Source organism: Grampus griseus (genome assembly GCF_964374135.1).
Source record: "Grampus griseus genome assembly, chromosome: 8".
In the NCBI taxonomy this organism is placed as follows: Eukaryota; Metazoa; Chordata; class Mammalia; order Artiodactyla; family Delphinidae; genus Grampus; species Grampus griseus.
The window spans coordinates 21043947-21050067 of NC_139002.1; positions in this window are offsets into that span (position 1 = coordinate 21043947).

Sequence of the window (6121 nt, forward strand, 5' to 3'; positions counted from 1 at the left end):
TTAAGAATCTGCCTTCCAGTGCAGGGGACGCAGGTTCGATCCCTGGTCAAGGAACTAAGATCCCACATGCTGCAGGGCAACTAAGCCTGTGTGCCACTGCTACTGAGCCTGCATGCTCTAGAGCCTGTGCGCCACAACGAGAGAGAAGCCCGTGTGCCGCAACAAAGATCCCACATACCGCAACTAAGACCCGACGCAGCCAAATAAATATTTTTTAATGGGAAAGAATACCATCTTCAGGGGACACCACAGGGAAGAGCTTTTAGGGGACCTGGAATATTTAAGTAATCCCTGCTTTTGCTAAATCAAACCTCTGTCTCATTGGGATCTGGGGACAGTATGCCCTGATGCTGGAAGCTACTTATGTTGGCTGGGCGTAGTACAATACATGGTGATGAGGGCTTACAAAAATAAGGGAGAAGGGAATCTGGACTCTACCCCGTGGACATAGCAGGGCTAGTTAGGGAATAGCTGGCAGGAGGGCACTATTAATACACATCTATGGATGTCACAGGGGAAACCAACCAGGGGGAGGCAGAGTGCAGTCTACAGTGTGGTAACCAAGAGCCAGAAGGTGTGTTTGTTTGAATATGTAATAATTTTTATGGTTCAGTATTCAAAAAGCTTAAATGCAATGTGGTATTCTGGATTGGGTTCTGAAACAGAAAAAAAGACATTAGTGGAAAAATGGATGAAATTTGAGTAAAATCTGGAGTTTAGTAAATAGTAAAAACCAAACAAACAAAAGGATAAATGGAAAAATTGAAAAATCTCCATTTCTGTTTCCCAGAGACCCATAATCAGCCAATGTGATTAGTCATGTGCGTTCTTCTAGAGATTGCTTCAGTGCTTACACAAGCACATGCATGTGCATTCTATTGTATACAAATAGTAAATACTATATACATTGTTCTGGCACTTGCTTTTTTTTTTAAATCTTAAGATATTTTGATATTAACTATTTAGGAGTAATCTATTAATTCTGAACATTTTCAGTTTAAATTACACTGTGTACCACAATTTCAATAACACTGTGTACCTTGCTTTTTCACTTAACACTGTAACAAAGGTTTTTTTGTTGGGGTGTGTATAGCATCTGGCAAGATAACCAGGGGTCTGTCCTAAGAATGTTAGGGCTTATAATAGGACTCAGGGGCCTAAGACTTTTGAGAAAGGTCACCATGTCTGCTTGATCTCCAGATTGGTTGTATCGTAAATCTACCCTTGTGGTCAGGGGAAGTACTAATTCTGACTGCTGTTCTTCGGGAATTGGGGGCCGACAGACCTTGAACTTAGGTCTCCAGGTGTTCTCTTTATGTGTTTGGTGTGGGCACCAGATTCAGCGATTCAGTGAGCCCCTGGAAATCAAAAACATAACTGCTAACAATTGTGTCGTGCCTGCCATTTACAAGGTACTTTACAGTATGGATCTTATTCCTCACAACAACCCCAAGAGAGAAGTAAGGTAAGATTTGTCCCTATCTTACCAATGAGAGAGCCTTCTGGAAGGCCTTGAGTCAGGTCTTCTGACTCTAAATCATGTAGATTTCATCATCCTTTCACATTGGTCCTCTCTGTTGCCAAAGCTCAGTTGATTGGAATGTTTTCTTTCCTGCTTCTGTTTCCTCAGTAGATGATACCTATTAATGGCTAATATCTGAGGACTTACTCTTGTCAGGTACTAATCTAAGCACTCTATGTGAATTATTTAACCTTAACCACATGTGGTAAGCTTTACAGCCCCACTCTACAGATGAAGAAACCAAGATTCAGAGAGGATAAGTTATTTGCCCAAAGTCACACATTAGTAACTGGTAGAGCTGGGATGTCAATCTAGGTCTTCCTGATTCCACTGTATACTCTCGTAACCACTGTATAGACTGCCCTGAATCAGAACTGTCTCATTTCTTTGATTTGTTCTTCCCAAGAATTCAAACAAAGTTTTGCTCTGGAAATCCAATTTTACCTACGGTGATAAGCTGTGGCACGGAGGGAGAGGATAAAGCAAGGGACAGTGAGAATCCCTGATTATGAGTTCTGTAGCTTCTTCTGAGTCACTGTGTGGGTCCAGGTAAAGTCTCTTTCTCTTTGTCAAGTATTCCCAGCCATAATATTGGGATTAAAATTTTGCCACAAAGTGGAAAAGAGAAAAAAGGAGAAAATATTGAGGTAAAGTTGAGGGGAAAATATTTGAGTCCCACAGAATGAAGACATTCTTTGTATAAATATAAATTGGAAATATCGTTAATGCTACGGTGATAATTACTACTCTGCAGTGAATTAAGTACAGACCTGGGAATCAGTTTCCCAGGGTCGTCTTGCTAAATGAAGAGAGTTGGAACATGCCTGTATGTGCCTCAGGTTTTCTGTTCATGAACTGGGCCACCCACCGCTTCCTTGACGGCCTTCTCAATGGGATGACACTTCTGGGTCTGCCCTGAGAGAACCACCTACACATAGTTCTCTCCCCTGGCTCAGCCTTCTCCCAGTAGGGTGACTGTGGAGCAGATCAGCCCTTGAATGAGTGCTTATTTGCAAAGCTCTGTGAGGAAGAGGCAACCTTAATACATGTGAGGCAAGAGGCAGGAGGATATGCCAATGTCATCCAAGCTTCCTCAGGACTGACCCTTTTCTGTTGTGACACTGAGAGCTGTTGATCCCATCTGCCTGTGCTTCTCTGTATTCTCCATGCTTCATCTGACAGGAACTGGCAAGTCTAACCTTGTCTTCCTTTGATTCATTTGATGAGTGAACTGTATGTGGGTGTCAGAACTCAGTGCTTTCGTGCTGAACATGTCACGTTGTTTCCCAAGGGTTGCCTTAAATCCTCAGCCTAATCTCAGCGGCTGCCTCTGATGCTCCCCGGCCACTAGCTTCTTGTGGTGTGTGTGGGATGTGGAAAGGAGAACCAGAGGGAGCAACAGAGGGGGGAGGGGGATATAGAAACAGCTCAGTGCCGCAGGACTGTATTTGCAGTGCTTTGCTAGCTTCCAGGAACCACGCGAAAGAGGGATCATTATAATCTGGCAAAAACCACAACCAAAAGGGACAGAATTGTTCAGTGATAAGCAGCTGTAGCTGTCATTTGCTTTTCCTGGACAGAGGTGGCCTCCACAGTCTACCTGAGCAGACCTTTCAGACTCTCCATGAGCAGATGCTTCTTTGTTGACATGGAAATTATTTTTCCAGATGAATTTTTAAAATCAGTGACTTTCAAACATCAGTGAACATTAAAATCACCAGGGGTGAACGGCAAGATGTGCCCCATTCTCAGGGATTCTGATTCAGTAGATCTGGGATGGAGGCCAGGAATCTGCATTTTTAACAAGCATATTAGGTGATTCAGATAGTCAGTGGACTACATTCCCCAAAAGACAGTCTTAGATTTAGTTCCAGTTTCCATTCAGCCCAGTGTTTGAAATAGCCTCTTTCTGCTGCAGTCTGTTTGTTTTAATCACTTTATTGAAGGATTTACTAGCATCTCCACGTGTACTACCTGTTTCATCCTCACATCATCGCAGTAACTAGAGAGGGAATCAGAGGTGGTTAGCTCTATTTTATTGGGGGTGAGGGGGTGGGAGGTGGGACTGAGGCATAGGGAGAGGTAAGTCACGATAAGTCAGAGACAGAGGTGGGAACGGAAGTCCAGAATTGATGACTCTCAAACCGGGCAATTTTCTGGGGCCTATTTTCTCAGCTTGTGTTATTCCATAGGTGTCCAATTCATTGTGCTTGGGTAAGCAAAGCATATTTGAGTTTTAAACAAAATAGCTTAGCATCCATCAGTTTGCTAGTTTAGCATACCGAAGCTCGTCTAAGCCTGAGCTAATATCTAGAGATGATATGTGTGGAACTGACTTAATGTGCTTCTTTCTGCACTTGCTTCCTTCATCATTTCTGAAGCCTTTTCACATAAACTATAAGGGAACCGATTTCTCCTCCTCATGCCAATAGGAACCCCCTCTGATCTAACTGGTAAAGTACTAAATCAAAAAAACTATTAACTTTCCGCTTCTCAAGTAGTACTTGGATCCATTTCTAAGGAAAAAAATCTTGAAAACCCTAAGTTTACTTCAATTATTTTTATTACCATGCTACTTAAATTTACAAATATAAAGTAGGAATATAATGTTCTTTTATTTATGGTTCTTATACAACTAAAAAAACCAAAATAGATTTATAAGTTAAATACAAATGAAACCACAAAACTAATACTACTCATATTAATATTATAGTAATTTAACATGGCAAATGATGTATTTTGCTGAGACTAAATTATCCCTTGTATTGTGACTGTTATTGCCTGTGAAAGCTCAGCTTCTTTTGAGTTCAACATGCTTATGCCACCAAGTGACCTATATTATCTCAATTTTCTCACCACTTTTCTGTTAGAACTACTGTGACAGTGCAGTCCTATGATGTGATTTGGCTTTCATTTTGTGCTTGAAAACACCATTTTCATTTTAAATCCACCTCTGTTCTTTTCTCATGATCCCAGAACAATAAAAGCAGCAATGAACACACATGCAATGTAGGTATTGAGATCACGTGGCAATGCCAGGTTATAAAGTAGTCATCCAAATAATCCAGAATATGCTTATGCAAATCTAAAAAATAATTATCAAAATGAAAACAAAACTAGGGACTTCCCTGGTGGTCCAGTGGTTAAGAATCTACCTTCCAATGCAGGGGACGTGGGTTTGATCCCTGGTCAAGGAACTGAGATCCCACATGCCGCGGAACCACTAAGCCCGCGTGCTGCAACTACTGAGCCCATGCACAACAACTAGAGAGAAGCCCAGGCGCCTCAAAGAAAGTTCCCGCATGCTGCAAGGAAGATCCCGTGTGCCACAACTAAGACCAGATGCAGCCAAATAAATAAATAAATATTAAAAAAAAAGACAAAACCCTAGAGAACACATGCACAAACCTAAATTGAGAATTACTGTTCAGATCCATTGATTCTCAAACTTTCACTATGATCAAAAGCCTTATCTACTGTGTTTACTTCCAAGAACCCCATATGTTTTTTTGGTTTTTTTTTTTTTTTTTGCGGTACGCGGGCCTCTCACTGTTGTGGCCTCTCCCATTGCGGAGCACAGGCTCCGGACGCGCAGGCTCAGCGGCCATGGCTCATGGGCCTAGCCGCTCCGCGGCATGTGGGATCTTCCCGGACCGGGCCACGAACCCGTGTCCCCTGCATCGGCAGGCGGACTCTCAACCACTGCGCCACCAGGGAAGCCCGAACCCCATGTTTTTTTTTTAAAGTCTCCTAAATTAGATTTATTAATAATTTTACTTTTCTTATTAATCAAACACATAGAATTACCATTTCAGAGCTTGTGATCACCATAGGTAGCTATCAATCCAAGCTGCTTATAGTTCAAAACAAACAAACAAAAAGGGACATTCTAGTTATTCCATGCTGCCCTAACAAGGGTAAATGGAAACTTCCCACTAAATTTTGTCAGAAAGCACTCCCATACCCTCACCTCCTGCCACTGCTGCCTTTGAGGACTCCTGGAGTTCTAGAGAGGTCAGTTTAGCCTTTCTTGTACAAGCAAAGTAGCCATGCCACCCAATTTGGAAGGATTAAAGCTTGCCCTAGTTTTGCTTGATTGTTGTACTTCTAGCATGCTAAAGACCTAAAAAATGGGAGGAAGAAAATACAACAGAAGGCACCATTCCAGTACCAAACTGAAAAGAAACAAAAACAAGAGAGCAACATGTTTTTAACAGCTTGCATGGAGAAAGCGGAAAAAATATTGACTGGGGAGTTTGGATAGCGCTGTTCATTTTCTCTCACCGCCCGCGTTATTTGTCTTACGGGGCAGGAGCCAGATACAATTCTGGCGCACAGGCCGGAGGAAGAGGTGGAGGGGTTTTGTGGAAGCTTGAGGATAGCGGGGAAATTAGGACTGGAGACCCAAATGGCTCAGGGCCAGGAGGAAGTCAGGAGAGGCGCTAAATCTTTTTTCCTCCTGTCCTTGGGCATCCTCGTTGGTCCGCCTGAGTCCTAAGAGGGCACAGCCTGGTTCACTCAGGTAAGTCCCCGACGCCTTCAGATCATCATGAGCAGGACGAATCCCCGCCCCTATTTCTTTTGCCTGGGGAAAGGACA